Source organism: Tauraco erythrolophus, chromosome Z (genome assembly GCF_009769465.1).
Source record: "Tauraco erythrolophus isolate bTauEry1 chromosome Z, bTauEry1.pri, whole genome shotgun sequence".
NCBI lineage: Eukaryota > Metazoa > Chordata > Aves > Musophagiformes > Musophagidae > Tauraco > Tauraco erythrolophus.
In genome coordinates, this window is record NC_141496.1 from 9,762,635 (window position 1) to 9,777,269 (window position 14,635).

Consider the following 14,635-nt stretch of genomic DNA (forward strand, 5'->3'; position numbering starts at 1 on the left):
AAGCTGATTTCAATCCCTTCTCAATGAATGGAAACAGAAAAGAGGGGAAGCAAGGGTACAGGAGAAGGCAGAAGGGAGGTAATTCCATGTGGTGTCAAGGAGGGCATTTCTGGTGGCAAGAATTGCAGAGTGCTATTGCACACCATGGACCACCTTCTTTATAGCTGGATGTGTGCAAAGTGATGAACCAGGCAAGAGCAGGCAATTTGGCAGTGGGAAGTGTTGCCAGCGTGGCCTTTTGCTGAAGCTGAGGTTTATTTACTGAAGGTAGGCCACTTTCTGTAGCCATCACTCACCCCCATCCTCACAATCATTTGGTCCAGATAATCTCATTTTCTTCACCAGAAACATCAAGCTGGGAATTGGGTGAGCAATGTCTGTCTCTAGTATCTCCAGAGCTTCCTGACTGTGAAGAAGCAAGTCAGGAGGAGGAGAGAGGTTTGCAGTTACCTACCTCTAGTTACCTAACCTTATGATTATTCCTTTTTGTTTAGCCTCACTGGAGGGAGGAAAACCTCAGAGCAATATCCCAGCCAAGCAGAACTGGATTATAGCCTTTGCCATTTAGCGGCACAGCCAACATGAGGGAGAATGATCCTTGTGCTCAGCTGATGTTAAAACAGTAATGTTACTTGTCTTGTTCTTTGCTATGCTGCAAGGATAATGTCCACCAACCCCTGTGAGATGTGCTGTGGTAAAGCAACAGAACATTAAAGGCACCTGGATCCGTATAGCAGATGAAATCTCTATGCTGTCTAGTACCTGGCAGAACTCTCTGAAATAACATTTCCCAATGCTACAGTGAGCCTTTGAACACACCACTGAGCTAGGAAACCAGGGACAATACTCCAGCGACCAGATTCCTTCAGGCCATGCTTGGCTATACCTATTCTGATAATGGATCCAGCACATCATCCTTTAGTAGGAATATGTATTTCCTAAGATGGATTGCCCAGTACTTAAGACTAGATATCCACAGGTCAGACTTTAACTCAAACTGTGCATGGTCTTAGTCTCCAAGAAATATGATTGAGATGGCTTGAACAACTCCTCATAGTTATTACTTTTCACTCTTGGCAGTAGCCCTGCAGAAGTAGTTTGTTCTTTAACTCAAGTGCTGGAAGTCCTGGCTTGCAGCCCCAGGGCATCCGTACTCCTCCATGGTGACCTGTAAAGGGCATCTTTGCACTTGAAGGTTATGCCCATCTCCAGATTTCTTTAAGGATGGAATTCAGCTGAGACTTGGAAGTAATTCTTCCTCTCACTCAGCTTGTGTTGAGTTTGCTGAGGCTCACTAGTAAGGTCTAGAATCACTGAACACTTAGTCTGAGATGGGCAGCATTTCTTAATTTGGATGGCTCATTTGTTTTTACCTTCTGAAGATTTAAACCACAAGTTAAACAGATGCAGAAATTTCTGGAGTGACATATCCTAGTGATGATCTTTATTTCCCTATTTTTGAATGTAAAAGGCATAGTTCCCTCACTCCCCCAAATTGAACAATTTCTATAATTCACTAAAAAAGATTCCATCTGTGGGCTGAGGGTTTTTCCCACTTACTAGAATCAGACTTCAACGTTTAATATTCTTTTTTTTTTTTCATAAGTGAGGATGTAAAAACAAACCTGAAGATCTCAGCTGACTCTCGGTACATTTTGTATTAACACCACTGTAGATATCAGTGAGCTCTGTATCAAGTCCAAGAAGTTTTACAAAATGTCTGAGTGGACACATGCCTGTTGGAGTTAAAGGGATACTTCTGGTCCTTTTATTGATAAAATGCAATAAATTCTTATTACTGAAGTGGAACCCTCTCCCCTGTCAGAGAAGTTGTTAGTAAAGAGGTTGCTAAGGATTAATGTCTATGTGTGCGTGTGTGCGAGTGTGTATCAAGGTGAATAATAATAACCACTTTAGTCAGGTGCTCTTTTCAGTCCTTTTCTTTATGTCAGCTGTTCTGTAGGTTTTAATATATTTTTCCCTTCAGGGGATATTTAAGTATGAGGCACTGTTAGCTAAAAAGAAGGAAAACAAATGCAAAAACAAATATAACTTGAAAACTGCATTTATTCCCAATGGGTTCTGGTACTTGAAATTTACCTAGCTTTTCTATGTGTCTTCGATTATTATTATTTTGTAGAATTTAAACAGGGACATTCGCTCCAAGAAAAAGTAATAACAAAGATTATCTTCTAACTCAGCTGTTCATAGGAAATATCTTAATCCTTGTTTCCCGCAAGTAAGAAATGGGGGTCTGAGTGCCACTGAGTTTGGATGATCTGGATCAACATATTGAATCCTTTCTCCTTCCATTCTCCTCCGTTACATTCCCTTCCTCCCTTCCCACACATTCAACTATTGCAATCTGTAAAAAATACATTGGAAGTGTGACTCTGTCTGGGTTTCGAGTCACACTCAGCCTTGAACCCAGCTTAACTGTGCTGAGGGAACTTCATCAGAACTCTGCATTTCCATTCTCCACTAACCTTCCTCCCTCAGCACCTGAACACCAATTTGTTTTTGTTTTAAACAAAACAGCTACAAGTAAACAGTTTTCCAACAATGTGAATGCCAGTTTTATCTCTGTGGTTCACCAGAAATTGCATCCCAGATCTGGAAGTGTTGACTGGACAAAAAACATATCCCATGGGCAAAATAGAGCCTGTTGGTCGATAGATGATCGCTGGCTAGAGGGTTAAGCCATGCCCGAGGGAGGAGCCCAGTGAATGCTCTGCAATGGGGGCGTTTCAGTTTCATCTCTTCCCAAGCAAATGTTATCTTTTTGTGTATGCGACGTAATCAATCTGAGAGAGAGACATTAGTCAATGAAACAGCTTTCTGAAGGAATCTCCATTGTAAGAATCATTTAAAAATTGGCTGGACAATGAACTGCCTGAATACAGGAATTCATTTCGCTCTGTCCAAGGAGAAGAGCGAACGTGTGGTATAGATGAACTAATATGTCTTTTCTGTTACTAATTGCAGTAATTCTGAAAAGAAAATGGGATGAGACCACTGCAGTAGGAGAGCTGAGAGACCCCAGACCGGAGGGGTTAACACTTGTCATTCTTAATCATACAGTTGGGGTCTCGCGACAGAAGACCTGCACAGGGTACGAGCACAGACAGCTCACGCAGCTCCATTTTCCCCACTGGCACCGTCTCTTTATGACTTATTGTGTTAATTAGCTCGCCTGTTTCATTCCACGGCGGAGCTAAACGAGCAGTGATTGTCACCGGGGGAAGAGAGCGAGGGGACTTTGTGCCCAGCTCCGGGGACTTTGTGCCCAGCTCCAGTGACTTTGCTGTTCTGCAGAAGAGCAGCTTTCAAGGAGGCAGCTCTCTAGTCATCCCTAGGGGAGGCGAGCCTTCACGGCTGGCAAACAGGAGGGTCCTCCACTTCTTTCTGGTTTTCTGGGGCTATTTCTGGGGCTTGCTGGTCTCCACTGAAGTCTGGGGAGCTGCAGTCCAGTCTGGGAACTTGTCTCTGCAACTGCCTGGGCACTGGTTCCCCGGAGATACTGTTATCAGTTTCATGCTGATGTGCTGCAGGCCTGGAGGGTGGGGATTGTTGCTTTATTTAGTTTTAAAGTAAAGATAATTTCATGAAAATCAGTGTTTCCTCATTAGAATTAAAAAGAAAAAATTCCGCGCCCCTCCCCCCCCCCCCCCCCCCCCCGCCTCCATTTTTCCAAAAAAAAAATCTCATATTCAACCAAACTGAGTCCTGTCCTAAGCAGAGGATGTGCCATTCTAGTACAGGAATAAGTGTGGCTCAGGGGAAAGAGTGTCCCAGCCAGAGGATTGAAGGTTGTTATACAAATTAATGTGGTAATTACAGTATCATCTGGAGAAAGCAACTGTGACTGTGTCCCTGTTCTGCTAAGTGCTGTATGCACTGCAATAAGGGAGAAGTTGACGCATGGTTATAATCTCAGCAGGCAATTCGGAGAAAAGGGTCCGTTATTACTGTGTCGTAGATGAGGGGCCAAGTCCACGAGACATTTTAAAGGTGCAATAGTTGCCATTACCCCTGTTGCTGTTTGGACGCACTATGTGCAAGAGTTAATTGAAATCCTTGACAGAGGAAAGGGATATTCTACAAATGCTATCAATCAAAGCCAGAAAATTTTTATAAATGCAAATTTCTTCAAAATTTCTTTTCTTTTTAAGATTTTTTTCTAGTAATCAATGAAAAAGAAAAGGGAAAAGAAAAGCTCTACTTTCTTCATTTATGCTTTGTTTTAGAGAGGAGGGATTTTATCTTGAATTTCAGAAGGGAGTGAGGATGGATTGGAAGGATTCTTTCTAAAGACAAGCACAAATTGTATTGGAAAAATAATCAGGGCCAAGAAAAGACCAAAAAATATTAATATCTTTTTGTTAATGAGCTGTATGTGTTGGCCTGGTCCAAACATGCCCCTTCAAAACATCTGCCTAAAAGTAGTTGGCAGAAGATCACAGAAAGAATTTTTGGGAGAGTAGTCTTGTTTAAAGTCTGTTTTAATAAAGGAAGTAATGTTAGTAAGATATCAAATGAGCAGCCATAAAAAAGTGTAAGCAGGGAGACAAAAAGTGTAAGTTTGTGAGGAAGAGGAGGATCAAAAGCAACTTCCGCCCTTTCCAAAACAACCCTATTACAAGCAAAAAGGATGTTAGGCAGAGATTATTAAAAAATAATCCATTGTTCAGTAATGGCAAACATTTCACACCTCACATGGCAGAAGCAATAAATCCCATTGATTCCTCCAAGGCAATTTACAATTAAACACTGATTTGCAAATAAATAAATAAATAAATAACGGCAGAATTCATTGTGGCACCTTACGCCGCCAAATCAAAGCAATTGGAGTGGAATTGAGAATAATTACCAGATGTGTTGCTTTGTGCTTAAAACGGCATCTGTTATTTACAACTACCAATGATGTTCCTTATTTATTCCTCCTGCTGGTCTAATGACTATTGCCATTCAGCGTTCTTTTATTTAATCATCAACATCCAAAAAAAGAATTATCTTTTTTCTCTTTTTTTTTTTTTTTTTCTCTTTTGGCAACAGCAAGGAGGGAGAAGTTTCCTAAACCCCAACAATAGCAAATTGCTCTGGAGGAATGCATCATTTTTTCAGCCTGGCCTGCAATGTAATTATGAGCATTGCTTTCAATTTATTGGCCTTTTACAGATGTGCAATCCAAATGGATGCTACTTTAGCTCCTGGAGTAATGAATATTTGTTTTCTCCTTGCCTATTTCACATCTTTTCTATGGAGGATATTTCTGGATGGAAATTGACTGGCGGTCATAAGCATTAAGAGAGTTTGAAGCCCCCCAGGGAAACCCAGTGCACTCATAAAGTTGCAGTACATGTAGCCATGCACACACAGAGAGAAAAGTGTTTGCAGGTGAAGAGACTCCAGAGATGAGGATTTTCTTTATTCTTCTGTTTGTTTTAATCCCATTTGTAGACAGGGTTCTCTCCAGGCTCATTCTAGGTGAGAACAAAGGGAAAATATTCCTTGAGGAATGAAGAAACGAAAAGGTAGGCAATAGTAGGTGGTTATGTAATCTGGCCCTTCATATACTGTGTCCTGAATTGGCCATTTCATGGGTGTTCCCACACCTTTTCTAGGATGCATTTACATGGACCTCTCTATTGATATAGAGGAATTCTGACGGAAGAGATGAAGCTGCCATGAACTGTCCCAACTGCAGGCTGACCAATAAAATGTCCCTCTTCTATCGTTATCTCAGTATTTCTAGAAGTAAAACTTTTGGGACACCTCCCTCCCACCCCACAGTTTACTGAATGAACTGATTTCTTCTTATATAACTTTTCCTCTCTTTTCCACTATTCAGAATGGACCCTAGTGATTATATAGGAGTTGGCACATTTGCTGGCCCTTATACACATTTAGATCAAATCCCATCTTAAATGAAAGTGCAGAGCAGAGACAGTGAGGGAGATTTTATCACTGTTAGTCATCTCTGGGGAGGTCACCAGAAGAAGCAAGTCCAGGCAGGTCTGATTCGACAAGGAGAGTGAATGAATACATGGCACAAGGGGACACAAGGAAAACCTTTGGTCCTTCATTTCAGGTGGAATCTGGTAGATCGTCACGACTCCATTCAACCCTGACATCACTCACTGCACTTCCACTGTAAGGTGGGTATTACCACAACACACCTGCAAAGGCTTTCACTGCAGTAAAAGTGTTACCCTATTATAGGATAAACTGGAAGCCAGATAATACTGGAGAAAGAAACCAGGCTGTAGAAACTAATGGTACTTCTGCCACTTCCAGTTTTCTGCCAGGAACACTGAAAGAGCATGAAAGGTATTTTGTAGGTACTAGGTAGGCATTACAAGGCATCACAGAATGGCCACAGAGAAGCGTACGGTTGAGCAGCACTGATACAGCCCTGTTAGTGTCCGAATTCTGCACGAATTCTGTTTTCTGAAGAGCTAAGGGTGCAGACCACAAGATCTGTGCCCTTTGAAGTTGTGTTATACATTTAAAAGGTGATGGAAGCAGGGCAGTCACTGTCTAAGAAATGTACAACAAGTTTTAGCACACACAGATGCACACACAGATGCACACACACACAAATTCCTGAGTGGCTCAAAATTTCCTGTCAGTTGGGTATTCTCAGTGAAGACAGACATCTCTGCTCCTTGTTCTATGTCTTTAATCTTCCGTTTTGCTCATTCTGCTCTTTAATCATCAGACGACTCATGACAGTAATTGTGGATGTCCCTGGATAGCTCAGTAATAAATGTATCCTGAACAAACATGCCTGTCAGACTCTATTTAGCCTAGAGCATCAAGTTTATGACCTTATGAAAGAGAATCATTCTGAAGTTCTCTAAACAACTCTCAAAGTTAATCTCTACTTGTTATAAACATTAACTATTTTTGCTATTTTCCTCAAGAATTCAGGATAGGATCCTGAAGATTATGTAGGTGCCCAAGTCTCTAGGTTTAAGTAGGACTTTGGACCCCAGACAACACCTCTGGGTCCAAGTCTTAATGTTTGGATCATTGCATTCTGCCTCTTTTGGGCAGAGCAATAGCAGAAGAACAGTATTGCAGGATATTGTTAATAAAAGTATACTTCTCCTCCCAAAGATTGCTGCAATGGCATGGAGGACAGCTCTATTTCTTTATTCTGCTTTGAACACAATACATTTGCTCTCAGAGTTTCTTGGAGTAAAGAAGTGGCATAGGAGAGGGGTTTCTTTCATTGTTAATTATTTGTGCTTGTGGTCTAGTGACCCAAACTATATTTAGCTCCCCATCAAAACCAAAACCTGAAAACTAAATGGACTGGAATGGAAAGGTGATCTTAGTGTCACTCTCTGGATTCTGTTTCACAAGATGCAATCTTCCTCGATTTCCAAAACCAATTTTCTCCCATCATCTTATGAAAGTAGAGGTCATCCTGTGAAATGTGATATCTCACCAGTTTTTATAAAGGAATGTGCCCTTCCCCACGAAAGGAGGGTTCTTTAAATCATGCAGCTGATCAGATTGCTGAAGCCCTGATTGGCCAACAGCCAGAGCGAAGAAATCCATGGGGAAGAGGCACATGGCACCATCAAAACAGGCTGGACCTGAACTAGGTTATTTTAATCACACTGTTATAGGGAGGAAAAGGGAATCTCAAAGAAGGACAGTATGGGAGCTTTATTGACTTGTAGGGTCTACAAAAGATGGGAAATTATAAGCCAGACACATCTAAATTCCACAGTTTAGCATTTATTCCCAGGCATCACTTCACTGCTAATCAGAGTTCAAAAATAATTCATGACCCACCTCTGCCCTTGTTGTATGCCTTCTCTCTACAGTGTCCTTACAGAAGTTGTCAGAATGCTGTTTGTAGCCAATACCAAAAGGCAGCTACTTCTGAGTAGGTCACAGCAGCAACACAAAACATTTGCTGCAGGACAGGAAACACAGTAAATTCTGAGAGCAAGTCCATGGTCTGAGACAAACTTCAGGCAAAATGACGCCTTGAACCAGCAGATGAGACAAAAAATCTGTGTGCGCTAGGTAGAACATGAAAAAGTGTGCACGAACAAGTGCAATTAGGAAGTCATAGCTTATGTTCAAGATGGACGTCAGGTGTTTCTAAAGACGGGGAAAAAAAGATAAATATAAAGATGATAATAATGCTCCTAATAAAGATAATAATAATACTACTAATAATAACAGAACATACAAGCCAAGTGGTGCACAGTACAATTGCTCATCACACACTGATCAATGCCCAGCCTGTTCCTAAGTAGCAATTGCACCGCCAGGAGCCAACTCCTCCAGTTTACATACTGAGCATGACATTATATGGTATGGAATATCCTTTTGGACAATTTGGGTCAGCTGTCCTGGCTATGCTCCTTCCCATCTTCTTGTGCACCTGGCAGAGCATGGGAAGCTCAAAGTCCTTGACTGCTCAGCAACAACTGAAAACATCAGTGTAGTATCAGTATTGTTCTCATACTAAATCCGAAAACATAGCACTATACCAGCTACCAAGAAGAAAATTAGCTCTATTGCAGCCAAAATCAAGACAGTCAGAAAAGCCATAGGCTGAGGGGTTACAGGTCCCTCCAGCTTTTCTTGCCAGGAGTGCAGGAGGAGATAGCCCCTTAACCTAAGCAGGGGGATGTGCTTTACTGGTGTTTGGAGACAGAGACGTGATTTGCATCTCAACTACATTAAACCTTTCAGGAGAAAAACAGTCTTTCCTGGGGGATTGTGTCTCTCTTCAGTGATTCCTAGACAAGCTGAGCACCTTGAACCAACCCCAAAAGAGAGCAATAAAAGCCTCCACGAGTGGCAGTTCCACATCAGAGAAACCTCTACTGCTGCAGTGCAGAGGGTAACTTCCTTGGCTCAAATGGTGCTCTGGTTCTGAGGGCTCCAACTCCAACACTAAGGTTTTTAGGGAAGCTATTACATACACTATTAATGCTTTGGAGTTTCCCATTGCTAGAAGACAATTCTCTTTGATTTATTGGGAAAAATCGTTGTGCAGCTCCTCTGAAAATCATACCTTTCATTCTGAGACTTAAAATTAGAAAACATATATGGTTTTATCAACTAAGATCTATAACCAAACAATGCATTGTTTTGCAACCATCCTGTTTCATAAGTGGGAAACTGAGGCACAGAAAGGCATAGGACCTGGCCTAAGATGTTCTACTCTAGTAGGACTTAAAAATAACACTAACAGAATTGATGAAGATTTTCTTCTCATATTACTGTGGGGCACCAGGCTCTCTCAAGGAGGGGATGAATGATTCATCTCTGCTCAAAGGAGCACTGACCGATATTGCCTGCTCATCCTCACTTTCTCAGCGCTCCCTGGAATAAAGGTATCAGACAACAGCAATGGCATGACCAGAAAGTTGTGGTAGGAACCAAAAAGTGTCTGAATTTGTAGAGGGAAGGGCACACTAGGGCTCCTTTACAGAAATATTTTATGATTTCACAAGTCCTCCCTGTTAGCTGGTAAAAGCAAATTATGTCAAATGGTCCAATTCAGCTAATCAAGCTGAGAACTGTAGATTCAGTGCGTAAGTAGCTGACCCTTCATTCATGGGAATCAGCACACCTCTGCCCTAGGGTGAGACATTCAAAGGCCATGTGCCTTGCTCACCAGTGGTTGTTCGAGCAGTTTTTCAACTCTTTGGAGAATATTGATATTGATTCTGGAAAACAAGAGTTAATCTGGAGAGACAGACAAACACACACAAATAAAGTGCATTTGAATTTAAAGAAAAAAAGTTAGCGTCATGCCATTGAGCTATTGACAAGGCTGTCACAAATATCATCTTGTCTCAGTGTAAATAAACAAGCTTAGTGCTGTTATTTTAGAATAAAAGGCCGGAATAGGTTTTGTATTGACTTTCTAATACCCACTCAAGAGTTGGAAGAAGAAAATTAAAGATAATAAAGTAAAAGTGCAAACCATAAAAGTAGAGACAGCTGGTGCATAGTAAACTGTGAATCTGAGTCCTCTTTGGTGCAGAAAACCAATTGTGTAACTCAGTAAAGGTCAGCATCAAAGATAAGAAGTTGAGGTTGTCAGTGAATTCCCTTCTATATTTGGAAGGATGACAGCTGCAGGGTGATACGATCTTGGTCTGCAGTGATTCAAAGGCTGGTGCTCGTGTCCTACCCTTTCTGCGTGCACTTGAGAGCAGGGTGATGTTGCTGGGCCCTGCTGCATTCGTTTGAAGCTGGTCTGCTTACGGGTAGTTTATCCAGCCCACCGTGAAACGATCGTAGTGTAAACTGGTAATCCCATTTTAACTCTCTTCAGTGACAGGGACTTTTATAACTCCCTACGACAGATTCACATGTATCCTAAGCTCTCTGCATTTGCCTTTCTTACAAAAAACATGCACTAATGCTACAGAAATTACTTGGTATCTTTTCTGGAACTGGTCATTCAGTGTCTTGGTCAAATTTAACCCTTACTTTGGGTGATTTCCTAGACTAAACCCTCCATCCTTATAAACATCTTCTTAGAGGTCCTTTCCCTGGGAACTTTCCAAGCTTCTCTAGTACCTTTGTGGACTTTCTGACTTCCTTTTGTCACCTTAAGTGGAAAAGGATAGAAAGATTAAAAAAGATGGAAAAGGACTGGAAAGGTAAACCTCTTACCCTTGAAGCAGCAGCTCTCTCAGAAAGCACAAATGGTTTATTCATTGTCCCTTCTCAGCATGCTTTGGGCAAACTATGAATGAGATGCTAGACCTGCATGCCCAAGATGCTTCCCTTAAGGACAGCAAACAATGTGTGGGAGACCACACATCCCATTTGGCAAGCAATATGCTGCTACACGAGTTGAGGCCCTCATAGAGGGATGCTATTGAAACAATGTGCTGGTTCAGAACCTCTTGTAAAAAAAAAACTAACAACATGATTGGATGAGGCTTTGAGCAACCTGATCTAGGGAAAGGTGTCCCTTCCTATGGCAGGAGGGTTGGAACTAGATGATCTTGAAGGTCCCCTTCCAACCCAACTACTCTGTGATTCTATGTATGTGCTCTGAAGTAAACCATGAGTAGCTGCAGATAAGAGGAAAAATGCCTCATATGAAAATATTGAGGGACATTTTGAAGACTGCAGAAAAACACGGTCAGAGATGAGGAGCTAAAGGAAAGTTTCAAGCAGAGGGAAAGCAGGTTGATAGGGAAGTTAGAGAGGAGGAAAGGATGATAGCTGGAGGGGAAAAGAGACTACGTGAGGGACTGACAAGATGAGGAGGATTTTTGGGCTTGGGGTCCAAAGATGGGACAGAGGAGAGATTTGTTCTGACTCCTTACAAGCAGCAGATGTGGAAGACATTAACTGGGATCCATGTGACTAAGGGATGAACAAGGCTTTCCCTGAACCTGACTGGTAGCCTCATTTTTAATCAAATCAAAACATCCTCTAGATCTGAAGTATTTCAGACCTCAGGTCCTTCCTTGTTCAGCTCCATGAGTTTTCAATGATGTTGCCTCATAACATTCAGCATGCCAAACTCATACAGTTAATTAGAAGGTGTAATTGCCCGTGAGTTGTTGGATACATGCGAAGTGTTCATGCAATCATTTAATTTTAATCAGATTCGTTACCATGTCCAAATAATGCCATTTAAAGACGTTTCTTTGACATTCTTTTGTGAATTCCTTTGAGATGGAGAGTCAAATGTGAGGCAAGCACAGAGGAGTTATTTGTTTTCTATCTTAAGGGTGAAATTTGGATTGGAAACTCAGAAATTCCAGATCTATGTGAAAGCTGCAACTCCTTAGTCAGAGAAGAGATGGAGCTGCAATTGTATGGATAAGCTCTGGACTCTCATACTGGGAGTATAAAGCAAAAGGCTGGTACAAATAACGACAGCACTTCCAACTTTTGCACTTCTTTAGTGGAGGTCTGAAGGCCAGACCTAGCCTTTGACACTTCTGCCTGGCCTCACGTATAGCACAGAATTTCAGTTAGGGGCACTTGCATCTCTCCCACAGCCTCTGGCTCTGCCAGAGACATCTAATTGCCTTGAAAAGTCTCAAAGCAATGGAGAGGTTGCCATATCCCTAGTCACAATGGTTAATTACTCTCACTGGTTAATTATGCTCAGTAATTCCCTTCAGTTACAACAAGATCAATACGGTCGTTTTTTTTCCTACTGAATTTAGTTTCTCTGAGCCTCAGTTTTACCCCTGTTAAAATAGAAGTAATAAACAAAGAACCACACCGTCCACTGCTGTAAATTAACACTACTGAGCACAAAAACTCCTTTCTTACCTGCTTCCAAACAAGCTTTGCACAGTGAATTTAATTGTCTTCCTGGGCTTGGGGTTAGACGCCTCTGACAATCTTACCTGTGTTCCTCTGTACTTTTGGTAGACAGGATGCAAAAGTCCTGAACATGACATTGCCTGTGAAATGATGCAAGCCCACAATCTCTACAGCATTGTTCTTACAAGCGTGTATCATATCAATAAAAGATTATCTGAGTGCAGGAATGAAAAAATAAAAATGGAGAAAAAGATTGGGAATCATTCACAGCAGGTCATTTTGTTCAGGCTGCAATCAACATGCCAGGCTTGATAAGACAGGCATTTGAGAGAGTATTGATCTCAGATCTTTTTTCTTTTTAATTTAATTTTTTTATTTGTTTATACTTAACGCTTAATAAGCTCCTTGCATCTTGCTTGCTGGTTACACACAGCCACTGGCCTGTGTATTTATTGCTCCTTGAAAGTGTGTAAAATTTCTGCAGCTACTGGGCCAACCTCGATTCTCATATGGCAGGTAAGGGCTCAAATCTTCTAAGTTCCTCTCTCTCTCCAGTTGATTTTGGCTCTTGCTTGATGAAGTACATCCTAGTGTTCGTGAGTGAGACCAGTGCAATTTCCTCACTGCATTGTCATTCTGAAATACTTTCCCATTGGAAGCATGCCTTGGTACTGTGGTTTCTCTGCCCGTATATGCATGTATGGGCTCAGCATCGCTGTCTGCCTTCTGGTAGCAGCTCCAGTTGTTCTGTGTGAGTAGTTTGAGGGTCTCGAGTGACGTGTTTACATCCAATAAGATGTGGTAGTTCTTGATCTGCAGATTTTGCCCGGCCGTACAGAGAAGGTAAGAGGTGAAACAAAGGCACAGAAGTGAAAATGACTTTTCCAAGGTCATATTGCTGACCATGTCAGAGCCTGCCCGGACCCCAGCTCTCTGTCTCTCTCTCCTGTGTTATCCCTTGCACCAGAAAACCTCTCCAGGATGATTTAAAAGGGTGTGATTTTAACCAAGCTCGAGGCCCGGTGGTCTAATGAATCTTCTCCCAACGACTGGCATGCACATAATTCATCTCCGTCTTCAGGCTTTTGTGACTAATAGAAGAGCTGTTCACCCTAACCTGCCTGTATGATTCATCTATGTTTTGTATGGCCTTTGTTACTCAAACTGTAACTCTCAAGCGCAAGGGGCAAAAACAAAACTAAAGAGTGATATCTGACAGCAAGTGGAGATTGAATAATATGAAGAGTAAAGATTGTTCCAATATCTTGTTCCAAGTTGTGCCATTGTTTAGGCTGGTTAGACTTGGTGATATTGTGCTAGGATAGGAGGCAGGTGGTACATTTACATTTAAACCTCATTTCATTTCCGAATTTCATGTCCACGGTAATGAGCTACAGATGAGCTGAGAAGCAGGTAGGAAGCTACGCCTCCTTCTCTACCTGACTTCTGGTTTGGCACCACATCCAATCCTTGAATGCATTCAAAGTTTCCTTGTCACTTTCTTTCCTCAGTCAAGCGAATCTCTACTTTCTTTGTTTATTTAATCAGCTTGATAGGATGATTAAAGTTAAAATATATGACAAGTCTGTTCTGCTTTCTTTGTTTTGGTTTTTTTCATTTATAGCCCACTTCAGAAGTTGTTGGCTTAAAGGAATGTAATAGCTCCGGCATGAAATTGAGTGCTTCCTTTTGTTAAGGAGCTGTCCATGCTATTTCTTTTTTTCATTGTTATTACTATTAACCAAAGAAGGTCAGTTTGATTTTGAATCAGCTGTTTCGCTGTAGAGGAGAGTCAAACTCTGAACAGGCTGCATGCTAAGAGATGTAGGAAAAGAGAGTTTAAATACTCAGTGACTTTTTTATTTTTAAGTACAAAGCTGTCCGTTCCAAATAGCAGCATTGAGCTCAGCTTTGCTATCCTCCACCAGATGCCTTTTCCAATAACTACTCCACAACTGGTAGTTAGCAGGAGGAATTTTATTTAGGACTCATGTTTTGATAAGATTTAAGACTATTTAAAAAAAAAAAAAAAACAAAATCCCAAATGACAAGCACTGCTAAGTAGGTGGTTAACCAATTACAAAGCACCTATCCAAAGCAACACACATTTTCAGAGAAACTGCACAATGCAAGCCCTTGGGGGACAGGCTCGAGTAAAATGAAATGGGGTTTGCAAATTCATTGAAATTAGGTGAAGCATTCAAGAGCCATCACCATTTAAAGAAATTGATGAGCCCCTGTCTGTATGTGCAAGGCCATAGCATTAATCATTCACACAGACAAGAACTGACTATAGTTTTCAAACGGGATTTGCTGAGGGGTGTTGGCTGATTTGGAAGATCTGTTG

At 41.4% G+C, this 14,635-nt stretch overlaps 1 protein-coding gene across 50 annotated transcripts in view; it reads left to right on the forward strand.

Moving 5' to 3' along the window:
- CELF4 (CUGBP Elav-like family member 4) overlaps positions 1-14,635 on the forward strand; it is a 724,170-nt gene that overhangs the window by 446,976 nt on the left and 262,559 nt on the right. The gene's annotated exons all lie outside the window — the stretch shown is intronic.